At 54.0% G+C, this 26,168-nt stretch overlaps 1 long non-coding RNA gene across 2 annotated transcripts; it reads right to left on the bottom strand.

Moving 5' to 3' along the window:
- Positions 1–1,277: 1,277 nt before the first annotated feature.
- LOC123832185 lies at positions 1,278–25,828 on the bottom strand. Of its 2 annotated transcripts, none has more exons than XR_006788015.1 (4): positions 25,633–25,828; positions 9,449–9,604; positions 2,964–3,130; positions 1,278–2,496 (listed from the first exon to the last, which is right to left on the bottom strand). It is a non-coding gene; the product is annotated as an uncharacterized LOC123832185 (long non-coding RNA). The 2 variants fall into 2 exon arrangements; XR_006788014.1 differs by having other exon boundaries at positions 9,453–9,604.
- Between the last annotated feature and the right edge of the window lie 340 nt (positions 25,829–26,168).

Genomic DNA, 26,168 nt, shown 5'->3' with positions numbered 1-26,168 from the left:
TCTGAGCTGCGGTCTCTTCATCTAAAGAACAAGAAGCATAATGTGTCTTCTCGGAGTCATTAGGAGGGCAAGAGTACGTGACAGGTACGAGAAGGCCTGGCACAAAGTGGCCCACTAAAAGTCCACTCCTGCCTTTCTTCCAGGCAGCTAGCCCCATACTTGGAGGCTGGGGAGAAAGAGAACGGAGGCCATGGTCCCTGCAACCAGAGAGCTTTCTTACCAGCTCACCAAAGAGGGAAAACTAATCCTCATGAGAGAACTGAAGACAAGACAGGGTCCAATCAAATGCTGAAACGGTGTGCCCAACAAGTTGCCAGAGACCGTGAACTCAGAGAAGGCAGATGTCACTGTGGGCTGGAGAAGTCGGGGAGGACTTCCTGGAGGAAGAGGAGGGAAGCTGACCAACTGCCTGAGAGCAGAAATGCATGCAAATAAGCACAGAGCAGCATGATGCACACAATAGAGGTAGATGACAAGGAGTGATACGGAGGCCAGACAGATATCCACGCCGTCACAGAGGAGGAGACTAGAGTAGCGTCCCGCAGGATGAATGGGCTGTGCAAAGAGAGGAAGGTGGAGGCATCACTGTGAGCACGTAGGCAGCGGGGAAGGTGCCTGCACAGGCGCAGGGGAATGAAAGAGTCGAAGGCACTTGAGGGATCACTGGCCCAAGAGGGAGGTGCCGGCCAGAAACACAGATGGGGCGGAGCAGGGAGAGCCCTGAAGTCCAGGCGCAGTCACGCAGACAGGCAGACAGGCAGTCAGGAACCCTGAAGGGCTCTGTGGGGGGACCCGACATGAACAAATTTGAGGTTTATAAAAAAACACTCTGATTAAGGGTGGGGGGTGGGCGGTTAGGCTGTGGACGCTGAGAGGATCATTGCAGGCAGAGACACCAGAGCAAAGGTTCTGCCAGGGCCCCACAGAGAATCAAAAGCTGTGAAGGAGACAAGGGCTGCATTTGAGACCACTTGGGAAGTAAAACTGATAGATCTTCTTTTAACTGTGGTAAAATATGTATAGCAGAAAATTCCAACCATCTGAAGTTCACAGGCTTTAAGTGTATTTACACTGTCGTGCAGCTATCCCCACCACCCGCCTCCAGGACTCTCTCGTCTCCCACAGCTAAAACTGTCCCCACTAGCCGCTGACTCCCCGTCCCCCTCCCCAGCCCCCGGCAGCCACCATTGTACCTTCTGTCTCTCTGATTTTGACTACTTTCGCTACAGCAGGTCCTTGAATAACATAGCTTCATTCAAAGTTATTTTATTGTCATGTTGATGAGGGAAAAAAACCCAACACCTGGCTGGGCCACTGTCTGCGTGGTTTATTCTCCCCATGCCTGCGTGGGTTTTCTCTGGGGCCTCCGGCTTCCCACTGCATCCCGAAGACGTGTGTGTGAGGTGGACTAGCCTGCCTGCATTGCCCCCGTCTGAGTGGGAGTAGGGGTGCACGGTGTGCCCCGTCCAGGGCGGGCTCCCACCTGGTGTCCTGGGCTGCAGGGAGAGGCTCCGGCCACCCGAAACCCTGAGCTGGAATAAGTGTGTTAGAAAATAAGGATCTTGTTTTTATTAATCTCCCTTCCTTAAGTGCATTCTCACATTTGTTTTAATATCTAATATTAGAAGTTTGCTGATGTTTCTGTGACCAGAAATATGCTGTATGAATTTAACTCTCGTTTATGTCCATTAGCCGTGGTAAAATTGGTCTCATTATGCTCATTTTGTTTAATGTTGCAGTTTCTAAGACCCTATTGATGACATTAAGTGAGGACTTACTTAGTACCTCATTGAAGTAGAATCCTCCAGTTCCACTTGTCCTTTTGTGACTGGCTTATTTCACTTAGCATGATGCCTTCAAGGTTCATCCATGTTGCAGCATGTTTCAAATTTCCTTCTGAAGGCTGAGTTGTGTGGACACACCACATTTTGCTTCTCCATTCATCTGCCAGTAGACGTGTGGGCAGCTTCCACCTTTTGGCTATTGTGAATAATGCTGCTATGAACGTAACTGTACAACTATCTCATTGAGACTCTTCTCTCAATTCTTTGGAGCATTTACTTAGAAGTGGAATTGCTGGATCATATGGCAATTCTGTGCCTAACTTTTTGAGGAATCACCATTCTGTCTTCCACAGTGGCTGCACCACGTCACATTCCCACTCAGCAATGCACAAGGCTTCCAATTTCTCCACAGCCTCACCAACACTTGTCATTTCTGGGTCTTGATAACAGCCATCACCCTAATGGGTGTGAAACAGTAAACTGCTAGATCCTGATGAGTGATTGCCTAGGAGGAGTTGAGGGGGGAAGGGGGGGAAGACGAAAACGAGGATGAGTTCTGGGCTTGCAACTTGGCCAAGCAGGCAGAAGAAGATGCACCAGCTGAGCTGCGGGGGCGAAATCACGTGAGGAGACCCTTGCAGGCCACCGAGCTGGAGGGTTCTGTGGGACATCCTGGTTGCATATTGGAGTCTCTGGGTCTGCGGGAGTCGTGCTGCAGATTGGAAGTCACCAGAATATGAAGTTAAGTCACGAGCAAGAACAAAATTACTTAGGAAGTATGGGATACAGGGGAAAAAAACAGGAGGCCTTAGGAGCAGGACAGTGAGCACCCACAAAGGAAGACAGAGGAAGAGCAGCCGGAGAGACAGAAGGAAAGCCAGAAAACCATTCTGAAGTCTTGTGGTCTAGGATTGGATTTTGCTGAAAGCAACAGAAAACCCAAATCAGTGTCTTAATCAAAATGCAGTGTCTGTGTTCTCCTACATGAACGAAGTATGGAGGCAGGTAGCCCGCCCACCATCATCAGAGACTCGGGCTTTTCCAGCTCTTGCTCGGCTAGTCTTAGCCCTCATTTCCACGTCCCAGGTCACTTCATGGCCCTAAGACTGCAGCCGCAGCTCTAGCCAGCACATTCAGGTCCCGACGGCAAGGAGAAGGAAGAAGCAAAAGCAGACGCACCTCCCAGCTGAGGCAGTCCACGCTCTAACACAGAGCTTTCCTGCACGCTTGTTCCTGAGCTTCCCCTGCAGCTTTCGCTTGCTCCTCATTGGCCACCCCCGGGTGCACGGGGAATTGGGAAATGTGGCCCCTTAGCACAGCACGTTGCTTTCCTGAAGATCTTCGTTCTGTTAATAACCAACCAGGAAAGAATGTTTGTAGGGGAGGCCACCGGAAGGCTCCATCACAGAAGGGAAAACTTTCCAGAAGGAAAAAAAATCACAGAAGGCATTAGCTAAGGTACAAAGGGTTAACCATGGAACTTGGCAATGATGTCACCGGTATCCTTCTGCAGGTATCCTTCTGCAGGATGACGCAGGAGGGGAAATGGCAGTGAAGGGGGAAACGAAGACACACTTGGGAGGTCCCCAGGCAAAGGACAAGCTTGGTACCTAGGGAGAAGACACCAGTCCCAGGGAGGCTTGGGTCCTTATTTTGAGATGCGGAGGCAGGCATATGGGCTGTGAGGGCTGAGCCAGAGAAGGGCTTGAGAGAGTGGGGATACTGAAGGTGCGGGTCCCGGGAAAGGTGGGGGAGCAGGGTCCAGGAGAGAAGGGAGGGCGTAGCTGTGCCCCTGGCAGGAGGCTGCAGCCTGGGGACCAGAAGACAGAAGGTGAAGATGGGGTGGTGAGGGTGGAGAGGTGGGCGTGGGAAGCCGAGGGTGTTCCCACCAACACCTGAGGGTCTTGTCGAGGTAATAGGCAAGGTCACCTCACCTGTGTGAGGGGGTGGGCAGCAGCTAGGGGCCCCAAGGAGGGCGATGAAGGCCAGGCCAGGGGATGATGGCCAGGAGAGAGGACCACCCACAACAAGAAGAAGCCTTGAAGGGAGGTGCTGAGGGCCTGGCTGAGACTGAAAACCGTAGATCTGCAGTGACCGTGACCCTCTGGGGTTTTCTTCAGCGATGCCCAAGTGAGCAAGCAGAGGAAAGGGGGAGGTGGGGTGACCGAAAGGAGGGGCTCTGGGGGGAGGCAGAGCCCTGGAGGAGGGAGAGGGAGTGCTCAGGAGAACCGTGCCAGGGGTCTCCGAGAAGGTATGGAGGGTCCGGGAGGCAGGGAGTGACCACCGTCAGGGAGGAGGGCTCAGAAAGAATTAGGGTTTCAGAGGAGCTGTCCCGGGAAATGACAAGGCAAGCATCGGGCAGCGGGCATTTAAAAGGAGTACTCTCACTAGAGATGAGAAGTTCTAGGAACAGAGTGACCAGGGTACTAGACATGTCATCCACAGGTCACAAACGTCACCCTGGCTGGCAGTGGGAGAGGGTGGAGGAAAGGCTGCAAGCCAAATCCTCAGGAACACGGAGGGTGACAAGGAGGTCGGGGGACAGCAACAAGGAGGACCCCAGAATGGTGAAGCATGGCGGGGTTAGGAAAGAGCATCCCCAAGAGAAGCAGGGTCCCAGGAGGGTTGGGAGCCAGTGTCAAAAAGAGGAGGTGGCAGAGCACCCGTGAGCTGAAAGACATCCAGGACCGGTACCCGTGACCACAGGCCCAGGCAAAGATGTGTCTGTGGTGAGTGGCAGAAGGGCCAGGGAGTGAGAGGAAGCTGGGTTTTCAGTGCAGACTTGGTCAGCCCATTTCACCGATGAGAAGACAGAGGCCCAGGGAGAAGAGGCTCCCCCAGAGTCACACAGAGTGACTGAACATGAACTGAGCCCAGGCCTTTGCCCCAGCCACTCAAGCCTGCACTGGTCCCTTCCCCTCTTGGCATCTGTTTTAGCTAGTGTGGCGGCTGGACCGTAACTGTGACCCCTGTAGGTATGAGGACTACACTAAAGTTCTAGGGGCGAGAGAGCCCCCCTCCCAGGCCCTACCCCTTTAACTGAGTCACCTCCAAAATGACAGGCTTTAAAAGTTCCCCCAACTCTGTGTTAAGACCTCAGAGGGTCTGAGTCACAGGAAAGGTGGGGACCAGGAGAAAGCTGGGGATGGAGGCAGGTGAAACCGGGCTGCCTCCAGGACCATCACACAGGTGCCCACTTCCACAGGAGGTGGCCTCTCGCCTGTCCTTGGTCACTAGCGTGCATTGATCTAGCCACAACCAACCCTCCAGAGTGAACTGTCCCCAACACCAAACGCTCATTCCCACCTACTTCCTGTCTCCATCCCACTCCAGTGCATTCCCTACGTGCTGCTGCTGCTCCTCCTCCTCCTGCTCTGAGTCTTCCACGGCGCCCCATTGCTTGTAGAAAAAAATCAAGTTCTTACCCACCATGCCAGGCCCTTTGTGACTCAGACCCACTGCCCTCTGCGGCGACACCATCCACAAGTCCTCCACTCCAATCTCACGCTTCTCAGCTCCAAGCCTGGGTCTTGCCATCCCGCCACCCCACCCCCATCTGACGGGGGATGCCCTTTTCCCTCTGTGAGGCCACACTGAACGAACATAAAACCAGAACCCCAAAGTCTCCATGCCCTCTAGGTTCACTGTGGCCCTCACTTCAAAATAAAATCATTGGAAACCCCGTGCCCCATGCTGCGGGAAGCCCAGTGCCCTTCTTGGTATCTCTGACCCTCCTGCAGAAGCTTCCAGCCCATGTCTCTTCACCCCCAGTTCTGCTCCTGGCCCGAGCCACATCTCCATCCCATCCTGCTGTCTGCCAGCCCCTCTCTGCCCTGGCCGCCTCATCCCCAAAGCCCCAAGACACCAGGCTGTGTGTGCAACAGACCCTCCTGAAGATCTGGGGAATGGAGAGCTATTTCTGGGCCTAACCAGCAGAAACATCAAAGTGAGCATTTCACTTATGTTCAGACCATTCTGGGGCCCTCTGTGCCAGCGGCTCCTGGCTCTGGCCGCCCCCGTGTTCCCAAGTCCCTCTCTACTGAGGAAGCCGCTGCTCGTCCCCACCCTGCTTGGAGCCCTGAGCCTCCCAAAGTCTCTCTCTGGGGGCAGAGAGCTAACTCCCCAGTTCCCGTTCCTTATTACACAGAGCCATGCCCTTCACTTGGTGATGATGACCTTCTCCTTCAGGGCCAGGCCCGACGGAGTGGGGGTTGGGAGACCCTGCTATTTTGTAGCCAAAAAGGGCCTGCCAAACAAAGGGTTTTCTGAAGGAAAAGGGCGGCCCCATCCCGAGCAAGGAGGAGCTCCCTTCAGGCTTCCACCTAACTCACAACATTTTTGTTTTCACAGAGCGGAATTTTAGAGTCAGAAGCAGGATAATCAAGTCCAAGTTCATCATTTAACAGTTGTGAGGGCGACTGAGACCCAGAGGTCAAGACCCCACCCAAAGAACGCCCAGCAATGTAGTGCCAGCCCTGAGGCAGAACCTGGTTCTCTGCCTCCAGGTCTGGGCTTCTCTCCTCCCCACACCTCCCGCCGCCGTGCCACGTCCAGTGCAGAGGAGGAGGTGGGGGGAGGGACCCGACAGCAACCGAGCACCCGCTACGGGCCACACACGGTGCTAAACCCTTTCTGTGAACTGGGTCCTTTACTCCTCAGGTCTACTCTTGAAACAGAAACTGTTAGCACCCCCATTTCACAGAGGAGCAAACCGACACCCCAGGAGGAAGCCCACAGTCAGTGGCCCGAGGTCCGTCAGCTCAGAAGTGGAATCACAACCAAGGCAACTCTTCGGGGAGTTTCCCCAGCTCAGTCTGAAGCAGGGTCTGTGCTCTCTGCAACAATAAAAGCGAACATTGGTGGGCTCCTTGCTTACACCAGGCACCAGTCTGAGCGTTTTACACGATTCACCCTTGTTCAATGTTCACAAAAATCCCAGGAAGCATGTAGGATTGTTCCCGTTTCACAGGCAGGAAAACCAAGGCTCAGGGAGGTGGGGTGACCTGCCCAAGCCCTCACAGCTGATTAGTGACAGAGGGAGATTCAAAACTAGATCCATCTGTCTCCAAGCCAATGTTTTTTCTACTCCCCTCCCCCCAAGGTCCCCTCACCCCCTTCTGCCGGGGAAGCACAGGCGTGGGCACCAAGGCCTGTGCCTGCCTCTCTCTGCCTCCTACCAGCAGCCTCCCCGCCACGCACCCCCGCCAACACACTCGCACTCAGGGCTGCACTTTGGTACCTGGAATGTGGCTCTGATCAGGGTGCCGCCCGAAAAGAACAGCCCCACCTCCCCTCCCCTGCACCTCTCCATCCCCACTCCCAGGTCTGAACAAAAAGGATTAGGTTTGGGGCTGGAGGCCCCTCCGGGCAAAGTCCTGGCTGCCAGGCCCAGGCTGCTCCTCACTGGCAGTTCACTGGGCACTGACCCCCGTGGTCCCACCCAGGGCCAAGATGGGGCACTGCCCTCCTCCGGGCACCTTCACCGCAGCCTTCCCCACCTCCCCCCGGGGCCCTGGCTCACAGCCCCATCTAGCTACCACTGAAAAGGCATTGGGTTCCTCTGTACCCAGAGCTAGGGGTGGACACTTGTAGACTTGAGGGAGGTCTTCCCTAGAGCTCCTTGATTGCCAGCAACAGAATCCAATTTGGCTTCCTTATGCTCGAGGGGCATTTACTAGGAGACTGCAGAGAGCCTCCAGAGAGAGCAGGCTGGAGAACCCAAGTCCAAACTCAAGTCTAGGAGAAGGAGGACTTGAGTCTGTCCAGCAGCCCCAACAACATCTTAGAGTGTCCCACTGGCTCTGACTGAACCAATCCCTGTGGCTGAAGGAAAACAATGACCAGATTGGCTTAGGCAAGTCACATGTTTCATCTCTAAGAGGGAGGAGCCTCATGCAAAACAGTAGACTAAGAGTGGGCAGGGGATGATCCCCGGGGATTCTGGGTGCTAGACAATCAAACTGCCTCTACAATGGGCCTCAGACATTGCTTCTTCCTGTCATGTAGACTGGCTTGGTACCGTGTCCCTTGCATAATCTAAGAGTCCATGCAAAGGTATGAAGGAGTGACACAGTGAGACTGCTGAGTGGCAAGGGTCTGGAGGTAAGGGAGGAAGAGCAAGAGTAGAGGCTGAAGGGTTGGACCAGGCAGGGCGTGGCTGAAAGGAGCCTAGAGCACCAGGCCAGAAAGCTGGCCCCTTGTTAAACACTCAGCAGGCATCTCCCCCTCCCAGGTTCCCACCACCTAATGCCCAGCGCACTTAACAAAATGGGACCCTCCTGAAAAGCGCTCCAGCCTGGGCCCCAGGGGCTCTTCCACGGAACTCCCCAGCACCCAGGTTGAGACACTCCATTGGGTGTTGCCTTCATCTGGCTGCAGCAAGACTGAACCGACAAGCAAAGAGAGCCAAGCATCTAAGACACAGGCCCACACGCCACCTGGCCCGCCTGTCTGCAGAGGGGCAGGAAGGGGAGTTCTCAGCAGAGATGAAAAGACAACGAGATTGATTTTTGAAGTACTTTCATAAAGCTAAAAGTGATCTGGGAAACAAAATAATCACTGCTTTTTTAGCTCGATAAAAACACATAGCTTTGTTCTTATTTCTAACTCAATTAAAATGATTCTGGGCCTGGTGGCCACAGATTCATCATCTGATTTGATCGATGTGTTAACAATTGCCTGTCCCAATCTCTCTGCAGCTGTCCTGTACGAACGCACACATGTCTCTGTATACTTGTCAGCTCTTGATCGGGCCTGTCCGAGATGCCTGTGACCTGTGAGTGTGCCCCTGAGCTGTACACAGCCCGGCCTGTCGGGGCAGGGCAGTCAGGCTTTGGGGTCTGCAGTGAGTGGGACTTAGGTGGGTGTGGAGGGGGGGCCTGAGGACATATCTAGAGGAGATAAACAGCCAGGAAACAACCTGGACTCCAATCGCAGCTCCATTGACCAGCCATGAAACCTTGGCCAAGTCACCTCACCTCTCTGAGCCTCAGCTTCCTCATCTGCAAAATAACAGCACTGACCCCTCAAAATTGTGAAAATTAAGAAATCAGATGTAAAGGCACCGAGCCTGGTGCCGCACACACAGCAGGCACACAGAAAATGCCCGCTCTCCTCTTCCTACCCAGTCCCACCAGCTGACTGAATTCTTGCTCTTGCCTTACCCTGAATGACCCCAGCCCCATCCTTGAAGCCTGAAGGAAGACAGCATTCCCTTATAAGGTGACTATAGAAGCAACACTCCCTGGGTGGGTCTCCCCAGCCTCAGACAGAGACACCTCCCAGGGCTCAGCCTGGAGCCCACAGCATAAGACGTGATCACTGCAGCCAGGTGATGACCTGCCCTGAGTCATGCCAACAAGCAAAGGTTGTAGCATCCCCCGGCAGCAGCCCCAGTACCAGGTGAGCCCATTTATCTGCAGCATCTTGGCCCAGCCAGCACTGTTTTGATGAAGACTCAAGCCTGAACCTGCTGGGCTCCACTCCCTGGGCAGGGCCACGTGGGGCTTCAGAGGTGCTGGGGGCCATGACAGATGGCAGAGGGCTCCCTTCTTCCACTCACTCGACGAGTGTCTGATGCAGGCTGCCCACCCTCTGCCCACTCCTTCCTTCTTTTTCATCAGGGCCAGGGGTCTGCCCCCAGGCCCTCTCCCCCTCTCACTCACCTACCAGAGGTCACAAACTGCTGGGCCATGAGCCAGGTCCAGGCGGCAGATGGGCGCTGTGGAGAAAAGCACAGGCTCTGGAGCCAGATTGTTTGGGCATGCGTCTTGGTCTGGCATCCTGGCTGTAGGTGAGTTACATAGTCTCTGTCTCCTCACCTGCAAAATACATATAAATAGCTCATAAATACCCTCAGTGAAGATAAGGACCTTAAGTACTCCCCAATTGTGCCTTTTTATTAAAAAGTTGAGCCAACAGTTTAAAATAAGGAGGTTTCCGCCCTGGCTGGTGTGGCTCAGTGGATTGAGTGCTGGCCTGTGAATCAAGGGGTTGCTGGTTCGATTCCCAGTCAGGGCACATGCCTGGGTCATAGGCCAGGTCCCCACGAGGGGGTGTGAGAGAGGCAACCACACACCCCCTCTCTAAAATTCCTGAGCCACATTGATGTTTCTCACCTTCTTTCTCCCTCCCTCCCCCTCTCTAAAAATAGATAAATAAAATCTTAAAAAAAAGAAAAATGTTTAAAAAAATAAATAAAAATAAAATAAAATAAAATAGGGTTTCCCAGAAAAAATCCAGATTTCTGGCTTTCCTTGAGAAATCAAGAGATTTGGGAAGACATTGCTGCAAGGCACCAACCAGCATTCCATTTGGATCGGTGGTTCTCAGCCTCAGCCACACCTTAGGATCAAATGAGAATCACCTGGGTAGCTACTAAAATATTTTGTTGCCTGGGTCCCACTCTAGACCAATTAAGTCAGATTCTCCAGGGGTGCGGCCCAGGAATCCTATGTCGTAAAACTGCCTCTGGTGATTCTAGTGGGCAGCTGCTTTACATAGACTGTGGAGTTTCCACTTGGCCAGAGTGACATTAGCTCTTTATCACTTCACTGTGGTTTATTTTCATTAGAGAACAATTAATGGAGCCCTGCCATTTTAAAAGTGGGACCTAGAAGCCAGACCCAGAAGGCCACAGGATCCCTTTCACACCTGACAAACTGAGCTCACTCATGTGCCCACCTGGCTCCCCAAAGCATTCACGTGACCCTGGTCTCTCCCCTCTCCTTGGCCAACTTCATGTCGGAGTCCCTGTGAGACAGTCAGTTGTCAAGCCCTCATCTCTAATCCAGTCTCCTGTCCGACCGCCAGGAAGCCCTCCCGACCCTGCCAGGCAGAGTTAGCATCTTCCTCCTCTCTGTCCCAGAAGCATAGTTTGCCTGTCCCTATCCTCACTCCAAGACACAGTATTCCCTCCTTAAGGGCCTGCTCACCATGAAACTAGGCGCTTCTTAAGAGTAGGGTCATATCTGGCCGTGGCTGGGTGGGTCAGTTGGTTAGAGCATTGTCCCATACACCAAAAAGTTGGGGGTTCTAGGGGCACATACAGGAGGCAACAGATTGATGTTTCTCTCTCTCTCTCAAATCAATAAACATATCCTCAGGCGAGGATTAAAAAAAAAGAGTAGGGTCATCTCAAGACCTAGGTTAGCTTCTTGACCTCACAGTCGCTGAGTTGGCACAGCTCCCCTCTTTGCACAGGCCCCTCACGGCCTCTCAGCCTCTCTCCACATCTCCATCTGGCCTCAGTTCCCACTGCCGGCTGCCCAGGCCTCTCTGCATCTCTAAGCTCAGGCCACTTCAAGTCTTCCCATTGAGTCACCGTGAGAGTCTGGCCCTGGATTGGCTGCCCTTGGGTCAGACATCCATCCTTATCCAATCAACCATAGCTGGGGGGTCAAGAGGTGCAGACATGGGCCCCTTGAGCAGGGGGGGAGACGAGAGACCTTCCTCTTCGAGGGGGTTGTGGCCACTGCAGGCACAGTGAGTGTCATGCACTTCCCCTGCTGGGCCTCAAGGCCCCCATTTGGTGACATCTTGGTGACGCCACTCCCCTCTCCCCTTCTTTAGCGCCTCCCCAGGCAACTCGGACATGCCCAGGCTCCTACTCCGTCCAGCGTCAGCTCACATGCTCCATGCCTGCCTCCTCTGCTCCTCCGGAGCAAACGTGTCCAACGCGACTTCAGAGGAAGGCTGGGGCGGAGTTGCCTGACAAAATACCCATCACTCAATTAAATGTGAACTTCAGATACACAGGGAATAATTACCTGGTATAACCATGTCCCGATCACTGAATGAGACACACTTATACTGAAACACTATTCACTGTTTATCCGAACTTCAAATTTAACTAGGAAGTCCTCTGTTCTTATTTGCTAAACCTGGCAACTCTAAAATGGGTCCCCTCAGTGAGGCGGGTACGGATGGAAGCCACACCCCTCGAGGAAAACAGGTCCCTTGATACCTCTCGGTTGAATTACACTGAAGGTGCCTTTCCTGAGATGCCCGTTGCTCGGGCGGTAACGGGACGGGTTTCTAAATGAGTCTCGGAATATCTACAACACTTCCCCCATGTGTCCGGCGGGGACCCTTCAGTGGCTTGAGAAAAAGGAGGATTCTTCGGCTCCCGTCCCAGAGGAGTCCAGGGGTGAGCGGGCTCTTCGGGGCCTGAGCAGAGGCCCAAGCCCACCTCATTAGGACTCAGGCGCTCTCTCTGTCTCTCTTGACTCCCCTCCTCTGTGCTATCTCCACTCACGACGACTTCTCACCTCGAGACACCTGCCAAGACTCCAAACCTTCGCGCCTCTTCAGTTTAAATCCTCTAAGCCACGGTGGGCGGTTCCTTCCCAGAAGCCCCAGCAAAACTCTTAACTGCTTCTCATTGGCTATGGATGGATCATTTCCCCATCCCTGAACCAATTGGAGTCCCAGGGAAATCCAATGCTCTGATTGGCCAGATCTAAATCACGTGCCACCCCTGGAGCCAGTGGGAGGAGCCGGTTTCCAGAGCTCTATCAGAATGCAATCCTGGAGGGAAAGCGGGTTCTTGGAAGCTAGGAGACACAACCGGAGGCTGTGGGGAGCACACCCTGTGCTCACCAAACCCCTATTGTGAATCTTACATTTTTAAGAGCAGCACCCTTTCCCACGTGAACACTTAACCAGATTTTTACATTCAGTATTCATTAGATAAAAACTACCTAATGATTTTTCTAAATGTGAATTTAGGAATTCCTTGAAACTGATTCACATTCCATTCATCACTTCAGCATCATTACATATGTATGTATTCAGCCTGCAGACAATGCCTGATCCCTGGCAATGCTCTGTGACTTTGAGGACCCTTCACAATTACCCAGCCTGCCTTCCCAAGAACGGACCCATCGAGTGCAGAGCCAGAACCTGGTGGGAAATCCCCCAGCCTGCCTTTGATAAGCTCTCGAAAAATGACAGACACCTCTCCCACCTTGTCACAGCCCTTTCAGAAGGTGTATCACTGAGGACTCTTTGGTTGCAAGCAACGGAAATGACCTTTGCTAGAAGTTCACAGGTTCCACAGCGGGCTGGAGCACCAGGCCAGGAAACCAAAAATGCTGCAGAGGTTAGACAGCAGGAGATACGATATTGGATTCACAACTGGAATACTATGGTAAGGTTCTGGACTCAGGGATGCAACAACATTCGATTCCAATAAAGGAGCTTCTGCTGCCCACCTGTAGCTAGCGAAGGTGGGGTCCCTGAGGTATTCCAGGGAAGGGAACCAGAGTGCTGGCCTCCAGGGGAGTGGATGCTGGCAGCCAGAAGCAACGAACATTCCCTGCAGAGATGACACACCCTTCAGGTCAAGGTACACACTCTTCAATCAGGAGTGTGGTGGTCTATTATTTTGCTGTTAAAGTTGCCACCACTTTTTTTTTCTCTTTGGTTATTCTGGAAGCATTCACTTGGATTTTTCCCTGCTCTGGTTTTCTTTATGTTTCCATAATCTTTTGACTACTGGGTGGTCTGGTTTCCGACAGGCAGCAGCGTCAGCTGGTTCTCACAGAGTCCATGTACTCGTGGAGGAAATGTGGCCTGAGCCGATGTCACTCCACCCACAGAAAGGAAGTGACAGCTACACAAGGTGGAGAAATGCATGGGTTGTATCCGTAAGAATGATTTTTGTTACTAGGAACAGAAAACCCAATTTAAACAGCCGTAAATAATAAAGTCAATTTATTGGCTCACATTTTTTTTAAAAAAGTCCTTCAGGAAAGGCTTGATCCAGCAGCTTAACACTGCCAGCAAGGACCTCATTTCTTTCTTTTACTTGCCTTGCCTTATTCAAGACTGACTCCCCTTATAATTCCAAGACACCTTCCAGCAGTTCCAAAGACAAACATCACCTCATCTGTGCTCAGTGGAGTATCAGAGAACCATCTTTGTCCCAGAGTTCCTAAAAGTCCTGAGGTTCACTCTGGTGTGACAGGTCTGGGTCACATGCCCAACCCTAAAATGATCACTGAGCCAGGATGTTGAAATGTATTTACTGACTGAGCTCCACTCCTGCCTAGCACCAGAAGCAGAGTCAGTCCCTGGAATTATATGGCCCCCCAAACCAAATTCAAGGTTATCTGGGAGGGCAGAGGCTACTGAGAGAGCACCCACACAGGCCCACTGCACTGGGCAGTCACATACATGGGAGTTAATTGATCAATTACGATTGCAGCTTCCATCTTGAAACGCATTAAGCATTTCACGTGCACAAGTTAATGTGATTTAACAACTCATCACAGAACCCTGGGAAGAGGCCTTTTAATCCTATTCTGCAGAGGGAAGTGAAGTGACAAAGAATCAAAGCTGTTATGAGTCAGAGGCAGGATAAGAATCCCAAATCTACCTGATTCCAAAATCCATTCTCCTAACCTCCACCTTAACTTGCCTCTCAACCATGTGCAAGGCACTGCTGGCGACACTAGGAGAGAGAGCCCATTGATTCGACAGGGCTTAACTAAGCACCTACCATGTATTAGGCATCCTATCACACTCTGAGTATTCAGAGGTCATTGAGGTATAATTTCTACCTTCTGTGGGGCTCATGGCCCAGAAAGAAGACAGGCACAAACCCATAATGACAACCCAAGGGGAAGTACTGTCTATTCCCATGTGGGACACTTCACATACATTATCTCAGTGAATTCTTAAAACATGCTCTGGGAAAAATGGTCTTATCTCTTCTGACTGTCTGAGTTAACAGACAGACAGTGAGGTTGTCACTCCAGGTCGCTCAGCTGTTCGGGCAACTCCGCCCGGTCTCACTTCCTAGGAGTCGTGAAGATCAGAACAGCAAGAAGATAGCCATGAAAGGGCTGGTGCACTAAGAATTCAAAGGCCTGGAGGAGGGCAGATGCACTGTGGGTGGCGTGGGTCAAGAGGCTCCCTGGAGAAAAGTGAGTGTTGCTGAGCCGTGGAGAGTAAGGGTGCAAATTCAAGGTGTCCGCCGGCACCGGTGCCAGCCACTTCCTCCATGGGCTCTGAGGATTTGTTTGACTCTCTCAGTGCTACTCAAAATCCCAGGTTAGCATAAGAGAATTTTAATAGCTCCAATTTACAGGCCCCTTCTCAGTGCCAAAGCTTCATCACCCTGCAAGTCAGAAATAGTAGACGTTTTACAAGCAAAGTAACTGAGTCTTAGAGACAGAGTTCAGAGGTCATGGAGCCAGAATTCAACCTCTAGGTGAGACTCCAGAGTCCTTGCTTGTCCCCAGACACTGAACTTGCCCGGGATACACACACAGCTTTACCTATCCTGGCTGTCACGGGTAGAAGAGGCTGAGGTCCTTCCCGAGTCGCCCTCCCCAAGGCTGGTCTCTAACCAGCCCTCTGGCTGGGGCTCCTGGCTGTGGACTTTCTGGGCCCCACACCCAAACTGTGGGTGTTTTCCTCGGCAGGGAGCTGGGTTCCCAAAGCCTCTCTCAATCTGCCACTCATTTCTCAAAGCCTTATTGGGGGAGATAAAAGCAGAAAGAGAACCATGGGAAAGCACTGACTGGTGTGGCTCAGTTAAACATCATCCCACAGAATGAAAGGTTATAGGTTGGATTCTCGGTCAGAGCACATGCCTGGGGTGCGGGTTCGGTGCCCAGTCAGGGCACATAAGAGAGGCAACCAATCAATGTTTCTCTCTCACATTGGTGTTTCTCTTCCTCTTTCTCCCTCCCTTCCCCTCTCTCTATAAATAAATAATAAGTAACCATAGAGGAAACAGGCATGGGTTTCAAAGACACGTAAACCTGAGTTTGAATCCGGGCTCGGCCACTCGCATGCGAGGTGATCTCGGGCAAGTCCCGTCTCTGAGCCCCAGTTTCCAGAGCCATCAGAAGGGAGCCATTGGTCCCCACTAGGTAGGCTGCGGTGGACCAGAAACCAAATCGCCATCCTTCAAGTATTTATTTCTTCCCACCCCTCCCCCACCCAATCGGGTGCCAAATCCTTAATTTTATCTCCTACATATATATTTCAAATGTATCCATCTCTCTCTGTCTGCTATGTCACTTCCCTCATCCAAACCACCATCAGCTCCTGCCTGGACCACTGCTGCAGCCAACTCCCGATCTCCTGGTCCCTCCTAGCCCCTCCGATCCATGCTCCACAGCACAGCCAGAAAGAACACATGCTATAGAACATTTACTCAACGCAGACACCCCACCCCCAGCCACAGCTCTCCAGTGGCCTACTTTGGCTCTCGGGAAAACTCCCAAACTCCTTTCTATTACCTCCACAGAGAGGCTCATGGGGGCTGACCCTGCCACCCTCCCTCCCAATCTCTTGCCCTCTGCCTGGGGTTCCCCACACCCAACCTCATGGCTACTCTGCTCCCTCTGCCATGACCACCCTTTCCCACCCTAGGCCTGTTACCTGCTGCTTATGCCTCACATCTCTATTCAATGGCCGCTTCTTCAGGGAAGCCTTTCCTGATTTCTCAGACTAGATCAGATTCCTCCACTAACTGACCTCACCTTGCACTTCCCCTCTGTACCGCCAGTCACGACAACTACAGAAGGGCTGGTGGAATTGGTCCTTGTATATCTGTCTTTTCGGCCATGGACACAATGATTTTACCCTTTCTTTGGGAGAACACCCACACCCCCCCAACATGCACCTGATGGACTTAGAGGCGGGGATATCTGGGTGTTGAGAGAGGAGGGGGAGCTGTGGGCACACTGGCTGGGGCAGGCATACTCAGTGTCCCGTGGAGGATGCCTGGGTGAGAATGAAGCCCCCAGACAGAGAATGTGAAACCAAGAGACAGAGAGAGGGCGGTGGTGGCTGAGGCTGTGCCTCTGCCCCGGAGTCAGCAGTGCCTGAAAGTCTCCCCCATCGTGTCCTGCTTCGTTTTGCTTTGCTTTAGCTGGTTCACCTTGCAAACCACCCGTGAGAGGCCAATACCACCTTTCTGGACCGAAACTCCCCAGAGGTGACCATGAGTTTGTCTTCATCGATGTTGTGCCCCATGCCTTGCGCAGAGCCTGCTCGGTGACCTCTTGTTGGATGAACTGATGAAACGGACAGCGGACAGCCCGGTATGGGATAACAAAGGAGTCTGGATTCTTAAGAAACATGATGCTCTCTCTCTCTCCTCTCTCACAGGAGCTGCCAGCCTGACCAGAGCAGAAGCCTCCCTGACGTCCCAGCTCTAGGACCCCTCCCTTGGGGGAGCCAATCCCAGCCACCCAGCTGGGACCGGCTTCTGTGGCCGCAGGTTCCTCCTGGGCCCTCCAGCTTGTACCCGCACCTCACACTCAGAAGCTAAGGTCTCTTCCCTGGCTTCCTGGAATATTACAGAGCTGACCTGTCACCCCAGGTAGATACCCAAGTAGCCAAGGCGACTGTTTACCTTCTACCCTTAGAAACCATCTCCGGTTTGTGGCAGTGGGCACCCCACACCACTGTCCTCTGCCCACAGCCCGGCCAAACAAGCAAAGGTGTTTCCTGCTAGGGCTTGGCATTGCCCAGGCTGGGTTTCCTACCCCTCCGTGCCATCACCCCCCACACACTCTGCTCCCTGTGCACCCCGGCTCCCCACAGGCCCCAACATGCCACACACTCACCTTCCGGTCTGCCTGGGGGCCCAAGGGAGTGGGAATGAAAACTCACCTCCTTTTGCTCCTCTGGCCCCACTGCCCAGGGCTTCAGCAAACACCAGGCAAATGGTGGAGGATGAGCCCTTGGGCTCTGGGGTCAGAGAGACCTGGGTCCAGCTCTCCCTCTCTGCTTGCAGCTCTGTGACCTCAACACATTTCACCTCTCCGAGCCTCAGTTTCCCCTTCTGCAACATGAGGATAATAACTGTCCCTGCCCCATGGGCCGTTAGGACCACAGAATTAGCAGAGTGCCTGGCACGTGATCCAACCCGGGCTGGCTTGAGGAGCCCTGGCCAAGGGCTCGGACTTTGTGAGGGCTTCACTTCTTACCTGAAGGGACAGGAGAAACTTGGCCTTTTCCTGAGGGAACCCTGGCCTGGGAGAGCTCGGCCTCACCCAGAGGACAGCCTGCCTCTGGGGACACCTTCTCTTAGTCACCCGGTTGGAAGGGAAACCCGGGGTTTGAGCTGACGCTGCACTTGTGCAGCCAAAACCCTGCGTTAATTTGACCAGTGGTTATTTCGGGAGGCTCTGGGAGGTCCCCTGGTGGCTTCGGGGCCTGAAGAGCTCCCTCAACACGGCTGACTCCCTGGTGGCCCCAGTCCTCTTGTGAGACTAAAAACTGTCCTTGACCTTTTTGGGACCTCCCTTTGGAGCCATACCCAACCCTCGTCACCCCATCACCCCTCCAGAGACAGCCCTTCCCACACGCATGCACCCACCCAATTCCCAGGAGTTTTGCTGTTTCCTCTAAATGGGATCCCCCCACCTGTGAGCATGGGTCTTGAAGCAAGTGATTGAGGGTGTCCTACCGGCTGTGTGGCCCCGGATGAGTCGCCTCACCTCTCTGAGTGTCATAGGATGGGGAAAACATGACCTAACCCCCTGGACACTGTGAGGATTAAACATGAAAACTTAAGAAAATTCTGGACGTGCCAGCAGGCCCTAAATAAATGATGAACATACGTGGCAAGGAAATGACACATTTACATTCTTCTTCCCACCCCTTCCCGTGCTTGCTGTCTAAGGAGGGTGCAGGCTTGGAAGCAGAGAAACTGGGGGAGAGGTGAGGAGAGAGCGAGCCAGGCACCGGGCCCTGAGCAGCCCTGGGAATGAGACTAGGAACAAGACGAAGCTTTGCAGCCCCCAGCAAGCGTGCATCTGAAGGCTCCAGCCACAGCCCGTCCCCTTCCCTTCCCACCCTGGGCACAGCATGGGGATACCCCAGCGTACACGTCCAGACTCCATCCACGCCCACCTGACACCTGCTCCACGGCCACCTTGGCCCAGCAGTGCTCACACCTCCGGTGCGTCCGCCCTCGGGAGAATGGCCCGGAGAAGAGCCTCACACGCACCCCAGCAGCGGGCTCAGGCCTCTGGGGCAGGGTGCTCCAGCATCTGCAGGGTGTGTTACGGGCTGTGGGTGGGCACACCCCCCAGTCTCTCACCCTGTGAAATGGAGTGCAGGCAAAAAAGGGCCAGAGCAGGGTCGAAGGTCAAGGTCAAGGTCAGGGCCTAGGTCTCAGTGCAGTTAGGAAATGACTGAATCCGTGCTCTGGGGTCAGAGAGATCAGATGTTAAACAAAGAACTCTAAGAAAGAAGAACCTGTGATACACATGCCTGTGTGGGGGCAGCCTGGCTTCACCTGTGGGTACCGTCAGCTGAGGCGCCTGAGGCCCCTCCAGCTACACAGCCCCAACCCAAGACCTTCAGGGAAGGGTGTTCAGAGACCCACACCCATAGCTAAACCCCACACTCTGGGCCCTGCTGGGGCCCAGTGTCCTAGGCTGTTCCCCCAGGGGTGTTTCCCAGTGTTTCCCCGTGTTTCCTGACCTGCTACAGGCTCCTGCCCACCCCACACCCACCGAATCGGATCCTCAGGGGTGGGGGGGCAGCCAAGTCAGCACAGTTAATAAGCACCCTGGGGCTCTGATGTACCTTGAAGTTTGAGTACCACTGCTGGAGGGAACACACCCCACTTGGGCATTTATTCAGCAAGCTTTTGTTGAGCACCTACTACGTGCCCAACACTGTTCTAGGCCCTGAGGATACATCTGTGAACAGACACAACCCCTGACCTGAGAGCTGACATCCTAGCAGGGGAGAAAGTAAGACAAATGAATCCATGACAAGATAGCTCAGGCAGTGGTAAATACTGCTAAGAGAATAAAACAGAGAAAGAGTAGTCAGGGAAGGCCTCTTGGAGGAAGCGGCATGTAAGCTGAGACCCGAAGGCTTCAAAGGCAGGTCTGTCTGCATCCACACCCTAACCACTGCGGCTCTGCCTCTCTTCATCCGGCCAGCCTCCCGATTCTGAGGGGCCAGGAAAAGCGAAAGTGATGGTGGAAAGAAGGTCATGCTTCCTCCCTCTGGAGAAAAACCTTCACAAACTAAGCGTGGAGGGAAGTGGTGATATAATAATGCCCACCACATATAAATAGGCCCGTCCGCTCCAGAGTCGCCCTGGAAACCTGCGGTCAATTTGGACTTTGCTTAAGGCCGAGTTCCCTGCCACCAGGAGCCCAAAACGGCTGAACAAACTTCGAGCTTCACATGGGGCCGGCCCTCGATGAGTTCAAGGCCGGAGCATTTCTCCAAAGTCAAAACCGCAACAGGAAGGCACAGAAAGAGTCTTCTGAGGAGGCCCAGCCCGGCACGAGGGTTCCGGTCAGCCTTCCCGAAGGCCAGCGTGGAGCAGGAAAAACGGAAGCCAGGAATGTCCCCTCGGTCCAAAGTCTCTACCCTGCCCAGGGGCCACCGTGCCTGAAACTCCACTGTGAGAGGTCGGGGTTGGGGTGAAGCGCGGCCCAGGGGGCTCACTCCAGGAAGGAGCGACCCCAGCACGGGCAGCCAGGAGGAGGGGCGCTGCGTGGTTTAGCTGTGCTGGCTCTGTCCTGAATGCTCCTTGAGAGTTCTGCATTCAGATCATCTGCTCCCACTTCCCACAGAACCGGCTAGTGTCCTGGTGGGAAACAGGATCGGCCTAGTGCTTCTTCAGAGGGAGTGGACTCTGGAGCCCAGGTTCTTGGTGCTGGCTCTGCCACCGGGCAAGTCTCTCTCCCTGTCCCTGGGCCTTTTACACAGTGGGGACTGTGGCCTAAACCAAGTGCAGGCGCCCTGGAGCTGGTTCTCTCTCCGACCAGAGGGAGGGAGACAGGCCCCAGCGTGAAGGTGGTGGCGGTGGCAGTGAGGATCCGGAAGGGGAGGAAAGGGCCCTGGGAGGGAGAACGAGGTGTTGGGAAGCAACCCGCTGACTCCCCAGTGCCGCTGCCACCTGCACCCACTGGCCACTTCCTGCCACCTTCCTTTGGCCCTCGGACCCCCAGGGAGCTTGACCCATTTGCCCCAGAGCAGACCTGAGCCCACACTCCAGCGGGCTGTTGGCCAAAGCCAAGCCCCCGGGCAAGGCAAGTCTCCTGTGGGACAGACAAGAGGCTTTGCCAAAGCCACTCACACTGGACCTGGGCCGGAGAGAGTGAGCAGCACAGAGGCCTGAGTGCCGTCTGTGCAAGAAGGAGCTCTGGCATCGGGGCAGACAGGGGCCTGGGCTGGCATCCCCACCTTTGATTTGCTGTCTGACTTTTGACCAGATCCTTGGCCTCTCTGAGCCTCAGTTGCACCATCTGCAGAATGGGGCTAACGGTCCCTCTGAGAGCCCATGCAAGCTCCCGAGAAATCACGGACCTACTCTGCCCACCCTAGGGCCTGGCACTCAGTAGGAGTTTTAGAAGAGAATACTGCCCTGGCTGGCATAGCTCAGTGGATTGAGCGCGGGCTGCGAACCAGGCATCACAGGTTCGATTCCCAGTCAGGGCACATGCCTAGGTTGCAGGCCATGGCCCCCAGCAACCGCACATTGATGTTTCTCTCTCTCTCTTTCTCTCTCCCTTCCCTCTCTAAAAATAAATAAATAAAATCTTTTTAAAAAAGAAGAAAATACTTCCCTTCTTTTAATAAATGTGCACTGAGCTGTGCCCTTGATCCTGGTCCCAGCATTTCCCCAGGGTCTCAGCTTCCCCCACAGGACAAACTGGACTTCACTCAGTTCAAAACTACCACCGCCGCATCACCCCACTCTGCCACAGAATCTCGGCACGTCTGTTACTGAGCGAGGTCCCGTGCCATGCACGGCACTGCCACTATCGATAGTAACTACAATCTATTGCATACCTAACTACATGCACGGTATGTTACACACTTTTACTATCCCATCATGTCTCACAATGAGTCTACAAGCTGAGGAAACCCCCATTTTACAGATGTGAAAACTGAGGCTCGGGGACCTCACAACGGTGAAAAGAAATTCAAGCCCAGGGTTCACCACCAGGCCACCCTGCCTCCCAAGACGGAGGGAAGCCTCTGCTCTCAGCACTTCTGCGACCACTGCTAGGGAGGCCCTGGAGGAAACGGCAGAGGCTTATTAAGTGGCTCCCCTAACCAAACCACATGTGACAGTTTCACTAAAACTCAATTGTCCCTACCTTAAGGCTCTGCCTCCTTTTTAAAAAAAAAATAAGGTCTGGGTTTCAAGGTTGACCCTACAGCAGCTCTGAGCTCTGGAAGAGCCGAGAGTGGGGTTGGGATGCTGGGTGCACATTTCTAGGGTGATCACATTTGCCAGGCCCAACGTGGACAGATGAGGCCTGCCAAGGACAAGGGTCCTTGGGGCCATTTGGGGAAATCAAGGTCTTGGGACCACTGCTGGCAAATCCCCACGATGCTTCGGCTCTCTCTGGCAAAGCCCAGTTGTGCCTCCAGGCTGGGACTCAGCGGACATGTTTCTGGGCCAGCTTTGGTGGCAGGGGCTCTGTGGGCCTCTGGCCCCCTGACCCCCTGGCTGGGGCTGGGGCTGGGCTGGAGCTGGTCAGGAAGGAGGGAGGGTTGGGCAGGAGCTGGGGACAGAGAGGATTCAGGCAGGCAGGGAGGAGGGTGTGTCTTTGCCAAAGACACATCCTGGCACAACAGAAGAAATTGGTCTTCATGGTCAAGGTGACCTGAGTTTGAATCCTTGCATGGACTGATGGATGGATGGATGGATGGATGGATGGACAGATGGATGGACAGATGGATGGACGGACTGACAAATGGATGAATGTACAGATAGATGGGTGGATAGGTGGACGGATAGAGAGACGAACAGACTGATGGATGGACAGACAGATGGAAGAATGAGTGAATGGATGGATAAATGTATGAAAAAATAAAAGAAGCTAGGAGGAATAATCGGTTAATCCCAAGGCTGCAGCCTCTTGCTGTCCCATCTGGCCCACCATCACACCCCAAACCTATGCGTCAGGATACGCTGGGTGATGTCGGAGTAACGAACAGCCCCAAAGCCTCAGTGGCTCTAACCTGTAAAGGTTTAGTTCCTGTTCTTGTCCACACCACCTGCCTGTGAGTTAGCAGGGGCTCTGCCCCACAGTGTCCTCACTCAGGACCTAAGCCACCCCCATCTTGCTGGTTGCAGCCTGCTGTCACATTTCATTGGCAGAAGCCAGTCACATGGCTACTCCTAAGTTCAAGGAGTGGGGAGTGCATTCCCCACCACACCCCCCACGCATCTGGAACAAGGAGAACCTGAATATTTACGAACAGCCCTAATGCTGCTACATGTCCTTCTCCAGCTACGAGGGAGCACTGTCCCCTGAGTCATTGGGATGAGGACTGGGTGGGAAGGAGAAGCAGAGAATGCAAGGCCCTGGCCCATCTCCTCAACCCAGGGGTCCCAGAAGCCTAAGGGAATGCATTCACTCTGCGTGCTGTGGGTGCAGACGTCAGAGCCAGCCGTGAGCACAAGCCTCCCTGGGGGCTGGGGCGTGAACCCTGTCCCGGTCCTGTCTGACGGACCCTTGCTTCCAACTGTGCCTTCACAGCCCCAAGGGCAGGCCACGCTGCAGGAGAGATGCGGGGCATGCAAGCTGAAATGTTCCCTGGAGGTTATCATTTACAGAGGGAAACTGAGGCTCAGAGACAGAGGGTTCCCAAGCCCCAGAGCTGAGTGCAGAAACTCTGTACCGACTCCTTTCTACCCATAGACTGCAGGCAGCCCTTTCATAATGGGCAGTGGGGGAAAGGGCACAGTGCCTGCTTTTCCCCTGGCCAGAGCTTGACTGCCAAGCTTGACACGCAGGTGTGGGCCTCGGGGGCTGCCGGGGGCCTTGGGGGCCTCTCCCACCAGGCCAGGGCCCCTCCCCACATGCAGGGAAGCATTAGGTTTGAAGTCTGGCAGGTTCCAGGCCCCGCCACATAGGCCCCAACTGAGTGTTCCTGGGCAAGTCACTTCACCTCACTGAACCTCAGTTTCCTAATCTGTAAAATGGGTGCTCTGGGAAAGTTGGGGCTGTTTCTTCCATCACGACACATAGACACGTACGAGGAGGGTGATTTCATCCCCTTGTCCCCGTCTCAATCAGCCCTGGCTCCCCAGAGGCCAGCACCAGTCCTGCCCAGAGTAGTTTTGATGAACTGAATTGACTGGCTCTTTATTCATTTCAGCAGGAACCTGTCAGCTAGGGGCCAGCACTGGGGATGTCGGATCATAAAATCTCTCGGTCAGGGAGGAGCCCAAATACATCCACCGAAGATGCAGGAGAACAGGAGGCTCCGGCTACACTGCACGCTGGACGCCCGCCTGCGTTTCGCTCCTGCACAGATTGGAAGCCCACCTCCCGCACGGACGAAGGGACTGACTCGCTGGATCTCTCACAACCGGCTCAGGACCCGGCACGTGGCTGATCTTCACTGACTCCTCACGGCCTGGATGAAGGATCCTCCAGAGCCCAGCTCTGTTCCTTCAAGCAGGTCCTTCTCTCTGAGCCTCAGGTTCTCTGTGGCTCAGAGCAGATGGGATGGTTGGGAAAATTAACTGAGATAACAGTGAACTTAGATAACTTCGTCTTCAAAGTCCCTGGATGGTCGCAGGCCTGCTGTGGGCATGGCCGTTACCATCCCTGTTAATGTCATTGGGAAATGCTATAAGAGTGTAGAAGCAAGAGAGACCCCTCAGGGACCACTCCGGCCTCCAGACTTTCTCCTACATTTTCGATGAGTAAATTGAGATGCAGAGAAATGACAGAACTCACCCAGCTCGCACAGAACCTAAGACATCAGACCACGAGAGAGAGCGCTTCCTGAGGGTCCACCGCTGAGTGTCCCCAGTGTCCACGCTGCTATGCTGTGCTGGCAGGACTTCCCTCGCCCTAGTGTATCGTCCCCATCACACAGGTGAGGAAACCAAGGCTCACAGAGGTCATGAGACTTGCCCGGGATCCACAGGGAGCTGGTAGGGAAGCAGCACCTCCCACCCCCGCCCAGGGCCCCAGCCTCAGACCTCAGTGCCCACTCCACCCCTGTCCGCCCCGCCCCGGGGAGGGTGGGATCTGAGCAATGCCCTGGCCACCCCTGGCTGCTCCCGGAAGTGCCTCATGTCTGCACCTTGATCTCCACACCCACGATGCCAGGAAACCCCAGCGAGGCCGGCCGAGCTCCGGGGTATTTATAGCAGACATGCAGAAAAACTGCCACCCCCATCTGTTTACTCAACAACGCTCTTCTAGCTGGACACATTCAACCCCGCCAGCCACAGACAGACCCTCACCGCCGCCTCATCTATTTTTTCCTCCCCACTTAATTTTGCATCATTCCAGCTTCCAAAATAAACTTCTCCAAACCAGCCGGACTCATTCTGGCCCAGAATCCCTAACAGAGAGCCCCCCTCAGTCCCAGCCCCCACATCAGCCTATACGGCAGAGCCACCAAACCCAACCCGGCCCCTCGGCTGCCTTTGGCCTTGATTTAGAAGCAGCTGCTCCTGCCCGGGCGGGCTTCTGACACGCCAGTGCCGGGGCGTCTGCATCTGTGGGGATGCCTCCCTGGCTGGAGGCCGAGAGTGCTGCCCTCCCAGCTGCCCCCGACACATAGATGTACATGGATGTGCACACACGCGCGCACACACACACACACACACACGGCATCCCACAAGCCTAGTCTCCTTCAGGCCATTCCCAACATGTTAGGTGGCCTCCCCCCTCTGCTCTTACCCTGGACTTCTTCCCACTTCATCTCGGACCCACCCACTCCCCCATCTCTGCCCACCCACCACTCTGAACTTCTTCCCTTCCGCAGACGTACCATGCATCCCACCTGCAGGCCTTTGCATGTGCTGGGCACTTAGCTGAGAACACGCACTTTGTCCCTCACTGTTAGCCAAGCGGACCTTACTAACCGTTCAGGCCTGAACTTAGACATCACCTCCACCAGGAAGTCGTCCCTGACTCGCCAAGAAGTTTTGCCAGCATTTTCCACCTCCAAGGCCACTCCCAGGGCAGACTGGGGTCCCCACAATTCTCTGTGGGTTGCTCAGTCCAGCCCCGGGTCCTGCACACACAGGCAAACCAGTTCTCCGGTCCCCATGAGAAAGCACTCCCTCACCACGGGATCCGAGAGAGCCCTTGGTCCACCCTCCTGGGGCGGAACCCAGGCTGCCTCAACCACTCCTGCATCACGGTTCCAACTGTGCGTTTGCCCCTTGAGCGGCAGGTTTTTCAGGCTAACAATTCAAAAGACCATTGATTCTTTTTGAGCTTTTTGCAAGAAGTGAGAATAGGAAAGAAACTAATGTTTCTCAGGTATATCTGTTCCCATTTTTTATTTTTTTAATTTTTTAAATAAATTTTATTTATTTATTTTTAGAGAGAGGGGAAATGAAGGAGAAAGAGAGGGAGAGAAACATCAATGTGCAAGAGAAACATTGATCAGCTG

The sequence above is a fragment of the Phyllostomus hastatus genome, unplaced genomic scaffold (genome assembly GCF_019186645.2).
Source record: "Phyllostomus hastatus isolate PE091 unplaced genomic scaffold, TTU_PhHast_1.1 phas_scaffold_182, whole genome shotgun sequence".
In the NCBI taxonomy this organism is placed as follows: Eukaryota; Metazoa; Chordata; class Mammalia; order Chiroptera; family Phyllostomidae; genus Phyllostomus; species Phyllostomus hastatus.
The sequence above is the reverse complement of the archived record's forward strand: the minus strand, read 5'-3'. Positions and strand labels throughout refer to the sequence as shown.